At 43.8% G+C, this 22,756-nt stretch overlaps 1 protein-coding gene across 3 annotated transcripts in view; it reads left to right on the forward strand.

The window, feature by feature from the left end:
* Window positions 1-22,756, forward strand: part of SLC16A12 (solute carrier family 16 member 12) — a 41,171-nt gene that overhangs the window by 1,340 nt on the left and 17,075 nt on the right. The window contains exon 2 of one of the 3 annotated variants that reach the window (XM_028729721.2): window positions 16,613-16,682. The exons of 1 other annotated variant lie outside the window; for it this stretch is intronic. The gene's annotated coding sequence lies outside the window, so the exon portion shown is untranslated. Of the gene's footprint in view, window positions 1-16,612; window positions 16,683-22,047; window positions 22,166-22,756 lie in introns of those variants that run through there. One more of the 3 variants, XM_077930467.1, reaches the window with a different exon arrangement.

Here is a 22,756-nt window from a genome sequence, read left to right on the forward strand (position 1 = left end):
ACCCTCCCATTGTTGTTGGACCTTTGGTTAAGGTTGCCAGATGTCCCCGTTTCCTGGGGACAGTCCCCTGACAAAATCCACCCCCTTCAACTGAAGTTGAAAAGTGTCCCCGGATTCATTGAAAAAAAATCTGGTAACCTTACCCTTGGCCGTGGTGCCTGGGGCTTATAGGAGTTGGAGTCCAACAATAGCTGGAGGTCAGCCACACACCTGACCTAGAGAGGAGAGGCAGGCTATTGAAAATGAACTGCTCACTCTGTGTACCCCCCCCCCAAACTAAGATGGTCAGAGACAAAAAGTGTACCAGGCTCCTGTACTTTTAACATTTGTGTGGAAGAGGAAATTTCAGCACATGTCGCTAGTCAGGCAAGCTATACCTGCTGAAATCCCCCTTTCTATGCAACTATCAAAGATGCAGGAGTCTGGTTTTATTTGTTTGCTTGCACCTGACCATCTTTCACATGACCTCCAGGCCCAAGGAGCCTGCCCTTACTATCTGCACTCTCAGCTGCTGATGCTTCTATGTGTGAGCCAAGACCTAAGCCAAGTGTGGGGAACCTTTGGCCCTCCAGATGTTGCTGAACTACAAACATCCTTATCCCTGGTTGTGCTTGCTGGGGCTGCTGGGAGTTATAGTTCAGCAACATCTGGAGAGTCAAAGCACACCCACCCAGCCACCCACCCACCCCTTGGTCTTGGCAAGTAAGGAATGAATAAGAACAGAATTATTTGCTCCCGTTCGCATTGGTGAGGTAGATTTTTCTTTAGCTTCTTTGCCTGCGTCTCACAATGGAGGCACCATGGATGAACTGGGGAGGAAAGGATTAAAGAGATCTTTGCTTGTGTTTCGCCCAGTTTTTACCAGAATGAGTCAGCGGGTGGAGGAGCATATGATGCTTGCTGGCTCTTCAGCTTTTACTCAAGGCAAAATATAGACTCTCTTCCACTCTCCCACTGTTAAAAAATAATTGCTAACCAGGATTCTAGAGAGAGTTGTGGAGCAAAGGTGTTCTTAGGAAGCTCAAAAGTGGTAAGAAAGTGAATTGTGACTCTCAGCGTGGGCTGAAGCAGAAGGAAGCGGCAGCTTGGCTTGGTCAAGCTATACCCACAAATCCTTTGGCTCCCCAAATTTTAGCCCAAACATGCCTTTTCTCATCCCACAAACCAGCAGAAGCCATCATAGTGCTTTCCAGAAGGTGTGGAACAACAACTCCCATCATGCTAATGAGTACTGATGGGAGTTATAGTCCAGCAACATCTGGAGGATGCCCTGCCATAAACTTAATTGTAAAAAGAGTTACTTCCAACCGTCACCCTAAGAGCTTGTGTGTGTGCTGGTCCTGTGGGTTTCCATGAGGCGTGGTCCGAGTCCAGTCCGAGGTCAAGGGTGCAGTAATAAGGCCGTTCATCAAAGTTGAAGCTGGGTCCAAAGCAGGGAGTCGGGCGAGGTCAGGAGATCCGGCAGGACAGGGTACAGGCAGGAACAGGTTACCAACAATGTTGCTCCTGCAACCTGGGACTGGGGCTGGCTGGCTTTTATCTGCCCAGAGGCATAGGGCGGCCCCGGTCCATAGGTGACTCACCTCTCCTAGCCTGGAGATGAGCATTCCTCGTGCGGGAACTTAGTTCCCTCCACCTCTCTGCCCTGAGCCTCTGCAGCTCAGGAGAGGCTAGAGGGTTACCAGACGCAGAGGCAACCTCAGCCTCCCCTGACGGGGCTGAGAGTGGAGCACCTGCAGGCAATGGGTCTTCCATCACCTCAGGAGCCCGAGCAGACTCAGCTGGTGCCTGCACCTGAGGATCCAGCACAGGTGAGGACCCTTCAGGCTCAAGCCCCAGCCCCAGCTCAGCTGGTTCTGGAGGCGGGGAATCCTGTGCAGGCTGGGATTCCTCAGGTTCAGCCTCCGAGTCCGAATCCCAGGCCATCACATTGTGGGTACAGCAGTGTTTCCCAAACGTGGTCCTCAAACTGTTTTTGGACTACAACTCCCATCATCCTGAGCTAGCAAGATGATTGGAATTGTGATCCAAAACCAACTGGAGACCCAAGTTTGGGAAACACTGTAGTAGAGTTTTGCATCCCCGATGTAATTAGGAATATGAATCTAGAGAGGTTAATTATTCCAAATAATTTATAAGAAGAATAGAAGAGCAGGTGTTTTTGGTGTTGCATGATGCGCAGTGCATCTGATAAGCTTTTATGAGGCCAGAATTTCTATCTGGTTCTTAAGTACAATACAGGGTGTTCACCACATATATAGGGTCACATAATTGCACCTCCTGCTGATTAATCTTGGAATAGGGAGTATCTGGGAACAGGGAGTCCCTGATTCTGGCTTCCCAGTTGCCCAATAAACTGAGGATTCTAATATGCATTAGTGACCTGGAAGATGGAGCTGGGAGTGGCTGTCTGTTTAGATTAATTAACAGAGAACACAAGAATGTGGTGGTGTGCTTTTAGACCCATAGGTGGAGTGCTAAAACTACATTGCCTATTGTGCAGTGCAATCCTATACTGGCTTACTCAGAAGTAAGTCCCACTGTGTTCAGTGAGGCTCCCCAGATAAGTCCCCAGAGGACTTAGATAGTTATCAACACCCTTGCCATACCCCTATAAAACACAAATTCAGGGTTTTAGTGTGTGTTTTTAAAGGGAAAACTGGACATTTCCCATTCTTTCAATTTGTGGAAAGAACATTCGGTCCATGTGAATTTTGAGCAAAGGATTATAGGGAAGATCTGTCAACATATTTACCAGTTCAGTGGGTTGCCAGGTCTCACTCGAGAACTTGTGCTTGTATCTGAGACAGCTGCTGCACCTCCTTTGGTCCCTGCCTCCTCCTGGGGGGCTAAAACTAGGCAGGTGAGGAAAGAGAGCAGACAAAGGCAACAGTGCAGCATCTTCAGCATCTCCTACTCTACTGCCCTGGAACGAGGTCTCTAAGATGCAAATTAATGACCCTAGTCAATGTAGGCAACCAGCTGTTCTACTCAGGCACATAATTTTAAAAGGATGTACATTTTCCCAGCTGCCTAGTACTGGTATGCCTTCATATCCTTTGCCTGCTCTCTTGGGTGTAAGCCCCATTGATCTCAGTGCACCCGACAGACTGAAACAAGCTAAAACTACTAAGTATGGCATTTGGAAGCATTGCTTGTTTACAAGCAAGAATGTGTGCCTTGCTAATGCCCTCCCACTGGCCGCCCCTCTCCCTCCCCTTCAAATCATTCCTTTTGCCAGAGCAAACTTCAAAAGCAGGAAGCAGCGGGAGAGGAAGGGATGCAGTGCAGTGGGGAAATAAGCTGAGAATGGGTTATCCAAATGCTCTTCCACCCAGATCTGAAGCAAGCATCCCCCCCCCCCACCATGCCAGACTAGGTTGTAGGTAATCAGATGCAAAGGCTTTTGCATCTCTGCAGAGTTGTGCAGAACGACTTTTGCCCACCTGGGGCTCTCTGGATGTTTTGAAATACAACTCCCAGCAGCCCCAGGCAGTGCAGCTGGTTGGGACTGATGGAAGTTGTAGTCCAAAACATCTGGATGGCAAAGGCTGGGGTAGAAGGTTGGTGCAACTTTCCTTGTCCCTACATTAAAAGATGCATATACATCAATATTTTCTCTTCTGCTGGTTGGGCCACCTTTGTGTCTGGGGAGGTTCATCTTGAGAAGTGGGCCATGATTCAGTGTTAAAGCACATGCTCTGCATGGATAAGGACCCAGATTCAACTACCAATGAAAAGGATCAAGGAATGCATCTCCCTTTCTAACCTGTATTCTCTTGTCACATATTGCTAGTATTAGTGCTTTCAGGGAGAAGGGTCATATAAAAGCTGCCCTGCAGTAGAAAAACTCATCTCTGGAAAGGGTGGAAAGGGAATTAACCACAGTAGTTTTCTTGGGTGGATGCTTGATTTTAAAGGTTCAGGATTGACATCTTTATGGATTTTATTGCATTATTTGTGTGAATTGTCATAAGCTTTTCCAGGAAATCTGAAGATAAATTATGGGCAGAGTCAGGGGCCTAGCCAGGTTTTATTCGGGGGGGGGGCAGACTTTATGCTAGGGGGCCCGAACTGCATTATCTGTGGCATAATTGGTCAGTTAGTTATGCATTTTTATTTATTTATTTATTTGGTTGGGTGGGCAGCTGCGCCCCCTAAATCCCACTGGCTGCACCCATAGGCAGGGTGGGTGGGTGGTATGGATGTGATGGAATTTGTCATCTATGTTGTGGGTCTTGGACAGGGTGTGTGTGTGTGCGCACAGCAATTGTCCTATACTTGGTCTCATTCCCTTCCTCCCACTCTTTTCGTTGTGTGTTGGGGAGAGTGCCACCACTGGATATGGATGAACTTGTGCAAATGCACCGATAATTCTTTTTCTTCAAATGAACTTAGGAAGCCGCCTTACACCAAGTCAGGCCGTTGGTCGGTCTAGCTGAGTATTGTCTACACTGACTGGCAGGGTTTCAGACAGGGAGGGATTGTGTTTCCAGACATACCTGGAGATACTAGCAATTTAACCACTGCATTCAAAGATTAAATTTGATGCTCTGCAACTGAGCTATGGCTCACTGAATACAGATTTATTCTGCTCATGGTCTGCGGGAAAGCAATTTTTCTTTAGGTAAGTATTTGGGCCAATTTCCAGTAGACCCCCAGTAAACCACTGCAGGGGTTTATGGGATGCAAAACTTTCCTTCCATGAACTTCCTTCCCTTATTATTTTTTTAGGATCCAAGCCTTATCGGCAACAATTTACTTATTTACGGTGAAATTTGGGCATAGATGAAAGTCTGCAGAAACTTCTTAAGGCTTTCAACCTTGGAGAAACATGCTTATTTTATGCTGCCATTAGTTTGGTCCTGCGTCAGGATTTATTTATGGACCCATCTAGACTAGCTCTCATTTCTCTCAATGATGCCACCAGATTGCACTTACTACCTTAAAAAACAACAACAAAAGCCGCCTAGTGATGAATTCATTGCTCAGGAGGAACTGGTTCGAGTGAGTTTTGCATGGAGGCTTTTGAGTACAGTGATTTGATTGTATTAACAAGCAGATTGGAGTGCCCACCTTCTGCTCACAGCTTTCCATGCCTGTTCCCTGCAGAGCTGATGAAGGAACGTTTCCTTCAATGCTGGCAAATTACTAGGACAACAAGAAAACTTAATGAAACGCGGCAGGATTAAGGCGTGCTCTAAAAGTTATGCCTTGATTACAGGTAGCACCAGTCTTCGTAAAATCCGTTTTCACTGCTACAGTTTATTTCAAAGTCCCACCGCACAGCATTTCTCCAGAAATATTTTTATGTGCAGATTCCCAGAGAGAACACAGTGGCCAATTTCTCTTCCCTCTGAGCTAAGCCATGGTTTGGCTTAGTGTGTCATCGGAAGCATGCATTGCCCCACCAACCTCAGCCTCCCCTGCCCTGCCTGCCTGCCTGCTGTCTCGTTACATACAACCAGCCCAAGGAGTGGCATTGCTTGCCAGCTTCTTCCTCCTCATTCCTGTAGAACTTTGCGGGGAAGGAGGATGGGAGCAAACCTGGAATTAGCTGGCTCTTCCTGTCTTTTGCTGTGGCTCCGCTTACTGCTGGTCTCCCTGCCTTCCACCCTCCCAGTCTCAAGAAGCATCCGCAACCACTGGAAACCAGGGTTATGCTTGACTCTCCTGGACAAATCACAAGCTGTAAACCATGGTAGGACTGGTTTATAGCTTGTGGTTTGTCTGGACAGTGCTGTATCACAAGTCCAGGTTATGCCAATCCATGACTTGGCTCAATGCAGTGCAGAAGCAAAATAACCAAGATTGAGCAAAGTGGCTATAATCTATAGGAGCCTGCTCGCTCATACTAAGCCATGGTTTGTAATTGATCTTAAGGTGACTGTTCTGGACCAAAGGAACCTCAAATGGGGACTTCAATGTAAAACCCCAGAATTACAATTCATCAAGAGGTTCTGTTCTGTCATTTGTGGGTTGCATTGTCACAGTGGATTTTTTTAAAAAAACACAAATCACATGACATGGGTTAAGTGACTTGCCAGTGTGAAGATGCCTGTGTTATCAACACAACTTTGTGTGTGTGTGAATGGCCACGGTTAGGAATGAAATACATGCACACTTTCAACTCAGAATAGTGTCTCATGCGTCTAATGAAGTGGAGTGTAGTTCACAAAAGCTTTTGCCGTAAAAAATATATATGGTGGACTTTCATGAATGTGTCAGCCACGTGACTCTGTTATTTTTGCTATAGTAAAGTATGCCACTTAACTATACATTTGCCTGCTTTGGTACTTCATGAGGCAACAAATGCAAAAGCCCTTTTTCATTTGTACATGTGATAAATGTGGCAAATCTGTTTTTAAAAGTGATTGGGATAAATCTATGGAATTGTAGTTTCCTCTCATAACATTCTTTACAAACTAGGGTTCCCATATTTTTTTTTGGGGGGGGGGGAAGTCCTGGGCTTTAAAAGTGAGTTGGATGTGCTTTAAATGTATGGTATGGAGATGTCCTGGGAAACTCCTTGTTTTAGCTGCATATTTTGCAACGCTGGCTCTGCACATGGAGTGTGTGGGAAAATTAAGGGAAAAGCAGGCTTCATACTTCTTTTTTTAAAACTGATTGTGCGTTGCTGCAGTCATGAGACAATGGAAAAGATCCAAAGAGTTATTTTCTTTTGTTATTAAATAAATAATAGAGCAAAGTCAACAGCCTAAGCCCTAAGCTGTTTTGCCTCGCTCTTTGCTTTACTGCTGAGTTTTCAAACCTCCTGTCTTGCTTCGTTTCTGAAAACAGATTAGGGAGCAGCGTCATTTGTTTCCTCAACTCTCTCTCTTTCTCTCTGTTTTCGCTCAGATGTCCCCCCCCCCCCCCGTGTGTATTAAGTGTGCTTACTAACATTACGGTATGTTTGATTCTGTATTCAAAAAAGTTTGCTTTAAGAAAAGAGTTGAAGTGCTTTACGCGGAGGAAGTCACGCTGAATAAAAAAGCATAGAAATGGTTGAGTTCAGGCTTCCACCTTGGTTTCCGTGTCAAGTAAGCAGCAAAAGTGTTCTATAGGCCTGCATTTTGTGCTTCCTTACAACTTGACTTCCACATGCCTGTGCTTTTTCTTGGCCCGTTCAGGGCCCCCCCCCCACTCCCCTCCTTCCTTAACCCTTTACACCTCAGTCCTCATTTGAAATGGAGCTGTATGTTCCTGGTTCTCTGGCTTCCTGTCCATCTGTTTCCCTTTCTACTGAATTTAGGTTGTGAACTTGACCAGGTTGGTGGGCTGTCATTTCCTCCTACCTTACTTTTATCTATAAAGATAGCATTAAAAAAAACCGCTCCTGCTATTAGTGCTCCTACTATTAATACATTTTTGGAGAAAGGAATGTTTTCATGTTGGCCAACTCGACATGAGCCAGTCTGCTATAGCAGAATATAAGTCTGGGAAAAAATAAATACAAATAAATCAAAGAAAGTCTTGAAGTATAACATTGCTTCCTAGATACGGGTAACCCAGAACAATAATAGTGTTCTAGAAAAAAATTGGGGTTGGCTTTTACAGCCCAACTCTCCATCAAAGGATTCGGTTCCCCCCAGGTCGATCGGAGAAAATTTAGTGAAAGCAAGGAAGATCTTTATTTTTCTGTTGCAACAAAGTCCCACCACCCCTTGCAAGGAGGTGAGGACCCAGAGCAAAGGTGCGCCAGAATGACATTTTGAAATTGCCCAACTCCTTAGCCAAAGACCACCGAAAAGGCATAATATACGTGTCACAGAAAGAGGCGGTCTATAACAGAAGAGAGTGTGGCTTGTCTCCTGTCTGACAAGATACCTGATAATGGTCACTGATTGCATTACTTGGCCAGGTCACAGACATACCCTATTCATACACAAAATATGCCCTTAAGACAGGATTTGTAAGTGAAAAGAACGATTGGAAAAGGTTGCTCCAATATATTATTTCCTTCTGCACAGGAAATAAGGGGTGTGTGTGTCATTAAAGGTCAAGATGGCTTCAGGATTGCTCTCTGTACTCTTTCAGACTTGTGGTTTATATACTTACATGTGTGTATTTACCTTGTGCACATACAAACATTTATTTTATATTTGAAACCTTAGAATTTTTGTAACAGTTGGAAAAACATAGTGTTTGTGTCACTACACAGCAAAGGCAAACCAAAAAATGTAGCAGTACTGGTAGTAGCGATCCTGCAATCAAAACAGCATTTGGGAGGAAGGGACAATAAAATGGCTTGACTTTGGTCTGCATTTTGCAAAGTGACCTGTGGCTGAGATGTAAAATTGGCAAAACAACAAAGTTGTACAGCGGCGCCGTTGCTGCACATCTCAGCAAGGGTTTGTTTCCTGGAGAAGGAGATGTTGTGTCCTTAGATAACATTTTGTAATCCTATGGCGCATGATGCAAATATCCGGAGCGACTGGAAAATAAGCATTTTGGGTTGCTTTTGTCTACCCGGAAGTAAGCTCCACTGAGTTCAGTGGGACTCCCAGCAATACTTGGTAGACACATTAGCTGTGCCAGTTTGCTTCAGTTCTCTTTAGCTCTTCATAAGTAATGTTATTGTTTACAATTTTTTATTACACTTTTAGAATTGGCTGAAATCTCATTGAGCTGGTAATTGCTAATTGAAGTAAGGTAAAGGTAAAGGACCCCTGGATGGTTAAGTCCAGTCAAAGGCGACTATGGGGTTGCGGCGCTCGTCTCGCTTTCAGGCCGAGGGAGCTGGTGTTTGTCCGCAGACAGTTTTCCGGGTCATGTGGCCAGCATGATTAAACCGCTTCTGGCGCAATGGAACACTGTGACGGGAACCAGAGTGCACGGAAAAGCCATTTACCTTCCCACCACAGCGGTACCTATATATGTACTTGCACTGCCGTGCTTTTGAACTGCTATGCTGGCAGGAGCTGGGAGAGAGCAATGGGAGCTCACTCTGTCGCAGGGATTTGAACCACCGACCTTCTGATCTGCAAGCCCAAAGGCTCAGTGGTTTAGACCACAGCACTATCCCTTTACCTTGCTAATTGAATTATGCATCTTGCTTCAGGGTTCCTGTCTGTTGGAAGTGAGGTTGAGGGGATGATGCACCTTCACCCCCTGCCTGGAGTTACTCTTCTTGGTGACTTTTTTCTTGCCATCTACACAATTTACATTGTCAAGTAAATGCCTGCCCATTTCATTGATTGTTGCTTTTGATTTTTGGACAGATTTCAGGGCACTGGATGTTTATGGTTTCCCCCCCTCCCCCAGCCCACATGCTCTGTCCAGAAAAGACAACAACAAAAAACAATCCACAATACAGTATTGGGTATTTTTGCATGGATTAATAATGAAAATTAATAAGCATAAACAGCATGATGGAAAAATTAACTGTTTATTACAATGTTATAAATTTGTTACAATGTTATTAGAAAAATATACGCATCCAGCTCACATTTTAACATTCACAAAATACAATGGTACCATGGGTTACAAACACCTTGGTTATAGACGCTTCAGGTTACAGACGCTTCTGGTTACACACTCTGCTAACCCAGAAGTAGTACCTCGGATTAAGAACTTTGCCCCAGGATGAGAACAGAAATTGCGCACCAGCGGCAGTGAGAGGCCCCATTAGCTAAAGTGGTACCTCAGGTTAAGAACAGACCTCCGGAATGAATTAAGTTTGTAACCAGAGTTACCACTGTACAAGTAAAGCTCATTTTTCGCTACATTAATAAATAACATAGACTCACATTTAGATGAAAGACAGTGACCGTGCTTTCTGCTTGCGTCACAGGGCCAAAAAGTGAGAGAAAGATTAACAATAAGCCAATATACGTTAACAGTGGTTAATGGCTAATATAACCATCTCAACAGTGAATAAAATAAGTTAAATTGAATACACAGTTAAGATCAAAGATGGTAGCTGACCAAATCCTATGGCAGGCATAGATGTTTTGGGACTATAGCTCCCATGATCCCTAGCTAACAGGACCAGTGGTCAGGGATGATGGGAGCTGTAGTCCCAAAACATCTGGAGGGCCGAGTTTGCCTATGCCTGCTCTATGGGAACAAAGGCTGTTGAATTCAAAAACTTGGAAAAGGAAAAAAGCCCAGTATTAGAGAAATTCACAGAAAGACACTACAAGCCAAACTAGAGAAAAGTAGACTGTGGGCCAATTTGATGCTTGATCCCTATTCCCAAGTAAGCATGTATACGGTTGCAGCTTCTGGGGCCTAAAATGTGGAGACCAGCAGGGGCATCCTTCTCACTTTTTATTTATTTCACTTCACATGAAGTGAAACTCTAGCTGTGCACCATCTTAATCAGGCCAGAGACATTTGTTTTAGTATTAGTACTATGACATACACAGCAGTACAGGCTGCAGGTGGGGTAGAGGGCCCAGACCACATATAGTGTTCTGAGCCCAGAAAATCCTCTTGGCAGTCAGTGTTTGCAGTCAGGCTACATTTGCATCTATGCGTATTACTGTGCATGGCCCAATCTTTGAGCGGCGAGAGATTCCAGGGGTTCCAGGAGCTCATTCAGGGTTTGGTTTCCTTGGAATGCAGGTCAATGGAGATTGTAGTGTCTTTAGGATACATGGTTGTATTTACACATATATACAACCTGAGCATAGGATGGAATAGCTTATTACATCAATGCTCCAAAAGATCTTGCTCCCCTGTTAGGGTTCTAGGGGTGGGGTGAGGGGTCCCCAATGCCATAGCTTTGGATTCAGCACAGAGCAAGAAGCCTCTTTGTCTTTCTAGCTTCCAGTCAACTTAAACATGCCAACCAGCCTTTGCTGTTCTCCTCCTTACAATATGATGTCACCTCCAGCCAGGTGAGGGGGTAGGGAAAATGTTTGCCCCCTCCTGTATAACACCATCCCTCTGTTGTCTTCATGATATCATGGCCGCCTGTTTAGTCATGCAAATGGGGGTACTTAGCTTGGCTGACTAGGGCCATTATCTTACGAAAAGTTTGGTTTCTTTCGCCAGTACAGCAGGTTCCTTCTTGTACAGATCCCCTTTTTGCAGATTCAAAACCACAGGTTTGGTTGGAACCAATTAGCACCCTCCATACCCAAGCCATCAACTCAATATCTGCACTGGGGCTCATGATTAGGCTCTCTCCTTGCTAACCACAAGCTTCAGACAAGGTTTGTTCTTGACCTTAGCTGATAGCGAGGAGGAGAAAGTTAATCGTGAGTCCTGGTGTGGATAACACACTAGAACAAATCTTGGCTTAGCTTAATTCAGCAGCCAAGAGGGGCAGGAAAGGAGCAAAGTACTGTGAGCTCCTCTCTGGGAACCCGCAAATTCGCACACAAATTGGCTCACTGCGCCATGCAGACCAGGTCATAATATTGGAAGGCATCTGGGTGGGAAAAGCGGTTTCCTCTGCATTTGGTACATCCGTTCATTGAGTTCCTTGGAGGAAGGATCAGATCAAAGCATAAAGTTCAGTACTTTATTGATCATTTTATTGATTTGATTGATTTCTGCCATTTGCCGTATATTGCCGTATATTAACACCATCATTTCTAAGTGGTCACAAAAGAGATATAAAGGATATAAACCATTTAAAATTAGCTATAAAATCTTAAGCTTACTTAAAATTTCTGTGGGAAAAATGGTCTTCACCGAGTGCCTGTCTGGTCTCCCCTGGGAGTGAATTGGACTCAATCATTTCTTAGCTTTCATATTTTGTATCTTATTTCATGTTATAGTAGAAGATTGTAATCATTCTCACTAAGTTTGATTATTTAGCATTTTTGTGAGAAGCTAATGACGTGGGTGGTAATCTTTAAGGAAATAACATTTCTTTTGTTTGTGGTGTATTCTGGGGGGAAAACCCCATAATGAATGGATTTGATTTTAAAAGGAAGTTATGATACAGACACCACCACCCCTGCTCTTTTTCTTGTTTTCATTTTTTTAAAATTAAACTTTAACCTCTTATTTTCTGCCAAAAGGAAAGAAAGGAAATAATATATATCCAAGGCGAAGTGTTTCCCACGAGAAAGTTATCTCTTTGGTGGTTTAGTTGAAAGGGGACAGACCTTTAGGATAATGACTTTAAAGCTGGCTGATACATTATTGCTATGGAAAATCAAGTAGATCACTTGTTTATTATTTTTATCCTCTAGTTCGGTGGCTTAACTTTTCAGTAACAATAATTGCTCAGGAAACCATTAGATTATTGTTTACTTTTCTCATCATACTTAAAAAAAATAAATCATACAAGGATTAATGTGAACAAAGTGATCTTCTATTTAACCCTTTGTTTATAGAAACATTGACGCTTATCGTTTTGTTTTTGGGTACCCAAGAAAGCTATAAAGATAAAATACTTAGTGGAAGGTACTGAGGGTGACCTCATTTACAAACAGAAAACTATGCTTTTATTGATAACGTTCATTTTGCAGTAAAACAATGTAGTGATACATAAGTCATGGGAGTCAACAATGTTCCACTATGTAACATTCATCAATGTCCACAAATGGTATGTGTGTTCTAATTGACCCCACAGTTTGTTAAACATAAAACATTAATATACATATAGCGTAATTATAATAGCTGCACAAGTGTAGGAGTAAACAATCTCCAAAAAAACCCCCCAAAAACTTGCAACCTCAGCACACACTGCTTGAGGAGCCTACGTAAAAACAACCCATTGCACAACTGCATGACTAAGACAGACTAAATGGTTACATGAAGCACATGGTTGCTGTAAAACTATGCCCCCAATTCCCATTCCCTGGAGCCAGTCTGGGAGGATATCATAGCCAATGATATTGAAAGCCAATGAGAGATCATGAAGGAAGAGCGAGGTCACACTCCTCTGTCCCACTTTCTACAAAGGGTGATCAATGAGTCTCGTGGCCAGGTCTGAACCTGAACTGAGTAATGCTTGTCATCTGATAATGCTTGCCACTGCCTCAGAATAAACCTGAACTTCTGCAAACATTGTGGCTTCCCCAAGCCTGCTGCTACTTTTGTCTTGGGTGTGGGTGGGGCTGTCTTGGCTCCATAAGCAATGACACCTTCATGTCTGAACCAAACCGCCACACAAGAGAATGCAGCTCAGACATGAAATGGGTATAGCAACAGTTTCAGTTAATCCTATCTATTGTCACCTATCTGCAGCCGTTGGGTCTCTTAAATGCATTGTTTCCAAGGGAGGACCCTGAGAAGAGCTTAACCAGAGGTAGCCCGCCTGATCTTTCTTTTATTCACATGGTCCCTGATCCCTTTTATTTTCTTTTTCTTTGCTTTAAACAACTGATCTGTCATTGCACGCAGCCAGAATTCTGCAGGGGCAATGATCCCATCGTTGATTAATCCTTTCCAAATGAAGCAAAAAACAAAGCAAGTATTAATGAAAAGCTGGCACAGATGTGTTCCATTTTCTTTGGGAGGTTCGCACAAGGGTGTGTTGGTTACACACAGGGCAGAGATGCAAGGGTACGCCTTGATCTCACGTGGCCTCTTCTCCTGTCCCTGGCCCCATATGACCTTTAATGGGAACAAGAGCATTCTTACATCCATGTCTACTCAGGCAGGCACTGCATACATTAAGAGTGTAGAACACAATGTTCCAATCAGCAGCAAGCATCTAGCTCATGCTCTCTCCTCTCCTCTCCTCTGGCACAGCTGTTGGAAAGAGAGCAGAGGGCTTTCTGTTTCCATTTTCCATGGAAGCCACTTAGAAATGAACTTCAAAGGCGATGTTGCGTCCCAATGTCATGATGATGTCGGGTGATTGACAGGTGGGTGGTCTCGCCCACCTGTCAAACTTGCCCCCTGGGTGTATGTGGAGATTAGGATTTGGCCCACTGGCCAGACTCAGTTCCCCACCCCTGTTTGAATTACTCAAGAGTAGCAGCAACTTCACTACCTCCTTTATTTATTTATTTATTTATTTTTAAAAAACATGTGTAAGAGTCCAATCATACATTCATGTATTGCTACAACAATTAAAATGATGACACCTATATGAAACATACCTATGCAGATATTCATATAAATAATAATAACTAACAATCTGGTATACATAAGGACCTTGGAAATGATGGAGTGGGAGAGAGGCATGTTTATAAGAGAGGGAAACTAAGTAGATGGTTGATTATTCTAAAACAGTATATGCAAACCATTGCAAATAACATCTTTGGATAAGCCTATTTTTCTGATGTTCATTTGTCAGTCTTCCAGTTCTATAGCATGTTAATTTAGTATGACTGTGATATTCCATATTTTCCCATGCCACTTGGCTACCAGACAACTGCTGTGCTAGTCTCTTGCTGCAAAAGCTTCCATGGACTACAGTTCACTTCATCAGACACATGAAGTGTGTCTACAATTCACTTCATCAGACACATGAAATGCTGCATAAGCTTCCATGGGCTACAATTCACTTTATCAGACACATGAAGTGTTCCCCTGAGTTTTTGTTGGCATCCGTCTGTCTCAGGAGACAATGGAGGAGTGTGCCATTGAGGATGAGGTCAAGCTGTTGAACAGTGCCTGCTCTGACTGTAGAGACCGATGCGGAGGAGACAGATGAAGGCGTCCGGTTTTGGTGCTACAGGTGCACCATGGTGTTTCTTCTTTCTGCACTCCTCACAGCTATCATTCCTCCTCTGGTCACTGCTGTGGAAGCACAACCTGGCTGTTTGTCTCCAGGCACAAACATACAATTGGGTTCATGTTGCCAGCAGACGTCTTTGTAACGCAGAGTTGGTCTGCCAACAGGCCTAGTGCCTGAAGCTGGCTCCCCATAGAGCATGTCCTTGGGGACCCTGCAGGGATGGAGTGACAATGGGAAAAGTCCACTCTGTAGGCTTCTCACTCAGGTTTCTTTTCCATGTCTAGTTTGCCTCTAGAATCCCAAATCAGCTCGGCTTTAGTTTACACACACTCTCAGGCTTGGCGGGGGTGGATTTACAAGTACAGTGGTACCTCAGTTTACGAACTTAATCCATTCTGGAAGTCCGTTCTTAAACCGAGACCATTCTTAAACTGAGGTGCACTTTCCCTAATGAGGCCTCCCACCGCCAGTGCCCTTCCACCGTTCGGATTCTGTTCTTAGACTGAGGTAAAGTTTGCGAACTGGGACACTACTTCCGGTTTTGCGAAGTTCGTAAACCAAATCGTTCTTAAACAGAACTGTTCTTAAACCGAGGTACCACTGTACTTGAGGAAAATACCATTGATCAAATCCTGAAGATAGCATAACAGAACTACCTTCGGATCTTGTGGTATAGTATAACCAGTCATTTAATTAATTAAATGCAAAATTTCTATTCAGAAGGGGTAAGCAGTAGTTCTTTAAAAATCACTACTTCTCCTAAAAGGTGTGCGGGCAAGAATGTTCCTCTTTAACTAAGCCTTTGGATGATTGACAGCCAATGCTATCGGTGTGTGTGTGTGTGTGTGTGTGTGTGTGTTATTGGGTTGTTTTTGTTTTTCTTTTGATTATTTTAAAAACAAGTTATTGAAATATGAACAGACTTAAGTAACATGGCAAAATGGACTGGGGTTCTTTTTCTAAATGTAACACTCTTGGGCAGGGGAAAGAGTCAACAACTAAATGGAAGAAAATGGCAGCTCCTGAAAACCTTTGTCCATATCAGTTACAGTCAGGAGTGCAACTGTGCAAATCTGTAGGACACCCTCCCCCCCAATAACCATTCCCTGTTCATGAAGTTACTGCTGGCTGGTTACTCAGATAACAACATGGTCTTTTTCTTTTGTTCTACTGTGGGAGTTCAAAATAAAGCTTTTGAGAAAAGTGTGTAATACAGAAAAATAGACATTTGGGAATGCGAGTTATTCAGCAACTCCAAATTGCTCATTGAGCACAGAGAATTTGCTGACTTGCCTGGCCACACCAGTTACCTTTAAACTTATGGAATGTGAGTCTCTCTCTTTGAAAGACCAGAGCATTAGTTGTGTGAGCAGTTCAAAGTTTCCTAACGTCCGTATAGGTAAGGAAAAAGTGCTTTCCCTTGACCTCCACTTCTTTTTCTTCTCTTTCATTGTTTCATTTCATTTTATCCAGTTGATAGTTTTCTTGTGGTGTTGCTTTTAGCCCAACGATTCTATTCTAGACTTAAGATGAAAGCAGAAGTCATGTACTCTAGACAATTCTGAGATTTTCCACCTGAGTTGAAGTACCTCATGCTGCCTAGTGGTAGCACTCATCTTGACTATGCCTTTATCTTTGGAACACATGCCAAATCTAGACTTCAACGTAACACAGTATGGCTACCGATTAACAAAAATTGGAGGTGAGATGTGTCTTGGAGTGACCGCACTATAAATAAGGATAGGGAATTTTTTTTTCACCTTGCGAGCCAGATCCAGAATTATCCTACCCGTTTTTGATAAGAGTGTGGAGCCAATCCCCTGATGATACATGTCATCAGGCACAGGATTATCTCCCATTTTAGCTTCAACTCCTCTGCCATTCCTCTTGAACTCCTTGACGTAGGTCGGGATGTAAAAGTGTGGACATGGCCAGCTTCTCATGTTGCGACATACAATGATCTTTATATAAATCCTTTTTTTTTTAAAGAACCACCATACATTTATTTACTTACAGATATGTCCTTCCATCTCTTTGCTCTGATCTGCTGACAAGTACATATCCCGGCAGCTCCCAAATCCACAAGGTAAGCAAAGCGTTACGGATTCAGATACACACGGGGTTTACATTATTATTGCTATTACTCTTATTTATTATTATTATAATAATAAATCGCAGGGTGGTTCACAACTCAAAAATATGAAATAAGAACGCAAAATACATAACGCAAAATAGATAAGAAAACAAAAACGGAAGCAAAATCGTTTACTCCACTAACACATTTAAAAGGCCTTGGAATGTTAATCAGCCCAAGGCCTGGTTGAAGAGAAACGTTTCTGCCTGGCACCTAAATATACCTGTATACAGTGGTACCTCAGGTTAAGTACTTAATTCGTTCTGGAGGTCCGTTCTTAACCTGAAACTGTTCTTAACCTGAAGCACCACTTTAGCTAATGGGGCCTCCCGCTGCTGGTGCACCGCCGGAGCATGATTTCTGTTCTCATCCTGAAGCAAAGTTCTTAACCTGAAGCAATATTTCTGGGTTAGCGGAGTTTGTAACCTGAAGCGTATGTAACCTGAGGTGGTGGTGGTTGTTGTTTAGTCATTTAGTCATGTCCGACTCTTCGTGACCCCATGGACCAGAGCACGCCAGGCACGTCTGTCTTCCACTGCCTCCCGCAGTTTAGTCAAACGCATGCTGGTAGCTTCGAGAACACTATCCAACCATCTTGTCCTCTGTCGTCCCCTTCTCCTTGTGCCCTCCATCTTTCCCAACATCAGTGTCTTCTCCAGGGAGTCTTCTCTTCTCATGAGGTGGCCAAAGTACTGGAGCCTCAGCTTCACGATCTGTCCTTCCAGTGAGCACTCAGGGCTGATTTCCTTAAGAATGGATGCGTTTGATCTTCTTGCAGTCCATGGGACTCTCAAGAGTCTCCTCCAGCACCATAATTCAAAAGCAATTCTTCGGCGATCAGCCTTCTTTATGGTCCAGCTTTCACTTCCATACATCACTACTGGGAAAACCATAGCTTTTACTATATGGACCTTTGTTGGCAAGGTGATGTCTCTGCTTTTTAAGACGCTGTCTAGGTTTGCCATCGCCTTCCTCCCAAGGAGCAGGCGTCTTTTAATTTCGTGGCTGCTGTCACCATCTGCAGTGATCATGGAGCCCAAGAAAGTACCACTGTATAATGAAGGTGCCAGGTCAGCTTCCCTGGCACAGAAAAGGCCCGTTCTTGTGTTGCCAGCCTCCAGACCTCTTGTAAAAGGGGCACACAAAGAAGGGCCTCAGATGATGATCACAACCTTCACGTTGGTTCATATGGAGGGAGGTGGACCTTGTGGTCCTGGGCCATTTAAGGCTTTATAGGTCAAAACCAGCACTTTGAATTGGGCCTGGAAAGTAATTGGCAGCCTGTGCAGTTGGGCCAGGGGCAATGTAATATATTCAAACCATCTTGCCCCAATGAGAAACCTGGCCACCAAATTCTGCACCAGTTGAGGTTTCTGAACCGTCTTCAGAGGTAGCCCCACATATTTATTCCTTATTCCTTTATTCCTTAAAAAACAACAACAACTAATGTTGCCATTCCAAACTGTTTACATTATTTAGAAATCTAAAAAAATAATGTGTTGCAGCTTAAATTAGCTATGGGCCCAGCTAGATATTCTTTCTATTGAGCATTCATGATGATTTGTGCTCATGATGCTATAATGTTTCTCTATGTGCAAAAGGTTTGGGGGTGGTCACAATGGGTCGCTTCCCACCAGTGCACATCCCATATTATTTTAGTCTCTACTGTTTATACATTTCTGTATTTGGGTCACAATACAATTTCATGCGTTCATTCATTTCTGAACCTCTCTGCTGGCTAAAAAAACTTTTGGTCTCTTTTAAATCCTAGTCCCACCTGGTTTAGAGGATAAACTCACAGGCCGTGTGTGTTCTTGATACACAGTTGCCTGCTAATAGATATGAAATAACATTGGCACTGATAGCAGCAGAAGCAGTTGTAGCAGCCGCAGCACTGAAACAGAAGCAATATGTTCTTTATCCTCTGTGACTGCCTCAACTTCAGGTCAAGGGTTGAAGCGGGATTGGCAAAGGAGATTTGGAGGCGGTTCAGCCAGGGTGACACAAATGTATCCAAACCTTTACATGAGGTGAACAAACATCTCTCAGGAATCTGTTCTCACCTTTGAGCTATGCTGTTAGGACTGTACCACCTCAGAATTCACACAGGGGTGGGGAGGATTGCTGCTTCAAAGCTGCTCAATCAACCTATGGCTTCTAGGCAACTTGGTTTATTCAGGAGCATTGAATAATTTTTTCAGTCAGTTTTGGGAATTGGAGAGTATTTGGTGCTGCCGATACAGTGCCATAGGAGGCAAGGGGACTACGGTGACATACAACAGATCTTGATTTTTGGAAGTGAAAATGAATGAGGCATGTGTGATCTCTTGTGTGAGTGTATCCACACCCCACCCTCATTTTCTTATTTACCACTCATAAAACATTAGTAACAGCAACAACTTCTCTCGTAGTCCCTACAGATCAGTTTAGTTGATCAAGGCCTTTCCAAATTCACCTCTGATTTTACTTTAGGTGAAATTTTGTGGAAGCTCCAGCGCGTACTGAAACGCACCCATTTCCCACAGACTCAATGAGCTCTTCAAGCAAGGAGTTTCTAATAACTTGGTTAATGTAGATTCTGTCAGATTTGTGATTTGTGTTTGCATTGTTGGCTGCACTGCAGCATCGAGCCTCATTGTTGCAACATGTTCATCAATAACTGCCATGTTAAAGCCCCCTTTTTAAAAAGCCCATACGTCTAAAGAAATCTCGCTTGATTCCTGTGGTTGAGCTATGGACATCCCCTACTTTTGGATATATTCTTTTATTGCTTCCATCAATCCCCCTGATGGTCAACAGTGGTGGTAGTTGAGAGAGGGTGGAATCAATACAATGAGGCTTGATGATATACAGTGATAGGCATCATAATTTTCAGAAGCATAGCGCACCAAGCAAACCTGCAATAAGTGGAAGTAATGGCCATTGAGAAAGATTAATATTATAGTACTAGTAATGGATTTTGTCCATTATCAGAATACATGCTTGATTAAAAAAAAAGCCAGTGGGTCTGGTTGGGTATCTTTTCATGCTCAAGACTAGGAAACAATTGATCCTAGCCTTGTTTGATTTCCACCCTGATAGCAAGGAAGACCTCACTTACATCCATGTAAAAATGAGAGAGCACTAATTAGGGATGGAAAATACCAAGAGATATAGTTGAGGAACCGGAAGTGCTCATTAAATAGGTCATTGCTCAAGTTTCTTTTTAAAATTAGGAATACTGAAGCTCCAGCTTGCCTCCAGGACCGGCTCTCTGACCTAGAAATTCTTCCCCTGGAATCCACAAAGGGTTGGAACTTAATTCTGATGCCGACTAATGGAAATGGTTGGTTGGTTGGTTGGTTTCAGTAAGTGTTTTCCCTCAAGATCATGTACCCAGTTTACACTTTCTGTCAGGGTTTGTGTGCAGTCCAGGATTTCTGGGCTATATACATATTACATAAAAAGGTAAAGGTACCCCTGCCCATACGGGCCAGTCTTGACAGACTCTAGGGTTGTGCGCTCATCTTACTCTAGAGGCCGGGAGCCAGGGCTGTCCGCAGACACTTCCGGGTCACGTGGCCAGCGTGACAAAGCTGCATCTGGCGAGCCAGCGCAGCACACGGAACGCCGTTTACCTTCCCGCCAGTAAGCGGTCCCTATTTATCTACTTGCACCTGGGGGTGCTTTCGAACTGCTAGGTTGGCAGGCGCTGGGAACGAGCAGCGGGAGCGCACCCCGCCGCGGGGATTCGAACCGCCGACCTTTCGATCGGCAAGCCCTAGGCGCTGAGGCTTTTACCCACAGCGCCACCCGCGTCCCTATATACATATTACATAGGTATTAATTAAATAACTGGAGGAACAAGGTGTGGTTGGAGAAAAGGTGGGTGCGAGGACTGTGGGGAAAACAAAGTGAGAAAGATTACAGCGACATCATGATTTGCAGCTTTTAAAGAGGCAGGACGGTTTCACATGGCAACCCTGTATTTAACAAGGGAACAGGTGTAATGGTCTGGGAAAGAGATCTTGATGGGAAATGTAGCCCGAGTCCAAAGCATGGGGTGATTAAGCATGGGGTGTGCCCATTGGGTTTCTGTTTCTTGATCATCAGTCATTTAGAAACAACACCGACACACAACCTTGTGATGTTGTGTGGGGTCTACTGCCTAAAATAAAATGTCAGAAATTCCATTGGTTTTCTGGTTGCCCCCTTTCCTTCTAATTGTTCAGGCTCCATCCTGTGCCCCTACAGCTCCCAATGTGGCTGAAGTGCTGCCATTGTATCATGTCTAGCCCTTAATACTTAATCCCACACTGTTTTGCAGTTATAAGTGGATGCTGTTTCTGACTTCATGTTGACGTGAATGAGAGCTTGTACTTATTATTCCGCTTTTAGCTTCTGTTACATGTACAGCTTCTCATAGTAGGTGTTTTTAGATGGCGGCTACTCACGAGTTCTAGAGTTGAGGCAGATTAAGTATCCTCACTCTGATGTATCTGATTTCCATTTAGCTTCACCGTTCCCGTCCTTCATGGGGCTGCTGAGCTTTTAACAGCTGTCCAGTTTTCATCAAGTTTCCCTATCACTTATTCACTTCTGGGAAATCCCCCCCCCCCCCCCGGAAGCAACAGAAACACAGAGATACCACCTAGGAAAAACACCTTCCATTTTACTGACTTGCTGCTATGCTTCCTCTTCAAAGTCTGTTGCCCACGGTGATGCTGGTGATGTTTTTGCCTTGAGGAAATGCAGAGATTAGTTTCCCCAACATTTGATCTACAGATTAGGAAGGTGTGTCTCATTGAACTAAGATGAATACAATGGTATTTCCAAATGGCCCTAAACAAACAAAGCCTCAACAGGATATTTCTATTAGTTCTGTGCCGAAACCTGTCTTCCATGTTTTCTTCCCCTGCAATAAAAATAAAAATAAAATCTTCAAAAAGTTTCCTCCTTATTCTCAGGGTTTAGAATTTCTTTATCATTTCGTGGGGTGCAGGATTGAGCCTAATTTAACATTGCACAGCGGCCATGGATGGTGTGTTTTCTTTATTCCCATTGAACATTCCTTCACTGCTCTGACTGCAGGCTTCACAGCTGCCTCTGCTTCCTGGTCTGAGAAAGTCCAGCAGTAGAAAGTCACATCTATACCATACATTTAAAGCATATGACTCCCAAAAGGATTCTGGGAACTTCAGTTTGGGGTGCTAGGATTTGTAGCTAAGTGAGGAGTAAACTACAGTTCCCAGAGGGGAGGCCATGTGCTTTAAATGTATGGTGTGGCAGTGACCTTTCCCCCTGAAGTCCCTTAGTGGGCTAGAGAGGCCAGCTGCCAGTTGCAGGATCCAGGCTCATTTGCTATCCTTTCAATATGCCCGTAAGGTAACTGGGATTGTAAGCTCTCTTCTACGAATGCCCTACTGAGAGCAATGCAGAAGAGTGCATTTCAGCAGGTACAGCTTCTCACCTCGCATGACACTTCACACCCACTGAGATGTCCTTTTCCATGCAGCTCTTAAAGCGACCTCACCATCTCCCTGCATGAACGGACTGCAGCCTAGCACACACGGCTCTCATTCAGCTGCCCACTGCAGGAGAATAACAATAAAAAAATGAACAATGACTACTGCAATCAACTCACGATAATATCACCAAGGCAACAATCTGCAAACGAACAATAAACGTCCATAAAAATGGCTAAGGCAGTTTCTTTCCCAAATAGGTTTTATCCTAAACAATAGCAAACACGGTCAATAAAGAGTTCACTAGTAATATATCAGTGGTTCAGTGCTCATTTCTTCTCTTTCCAGAACAGATTTTATCTTGAACAATTGCAAATGCTGTAATAAAGAGTCCACTTGTGATATACCAGTGGTTCAGTGCTCGGATATCATTCTGGTAATCCGACGTTTCGTCACTAAAAAGCTTAGTCATCAAGCTTTCTAGTAAATAATATACAAGAGAAGACAGTATGTAAACGACTTAAAGCAGGGGTACATCTATCCCCTTCTGCATGTTTCCATCGGGAGGAGCATAGAAAGAGG

The sequence above is a fragment of the Podarcis muralis genome, chromosome 6 (genome assembly GCF_964188315.1).
Source record: "Podarcis muralis chromosome 6, rPodMur119.hap1.1, whole genome shotgun sequence".
In the NCBI taxonomy this organism is placed as follows: domain Eukaryota; kingdom Metazoa; phylum Chordata; class Lepidosauria; order Squamata; family Lacertidae; genus Podarcis; species Podarcis muralis.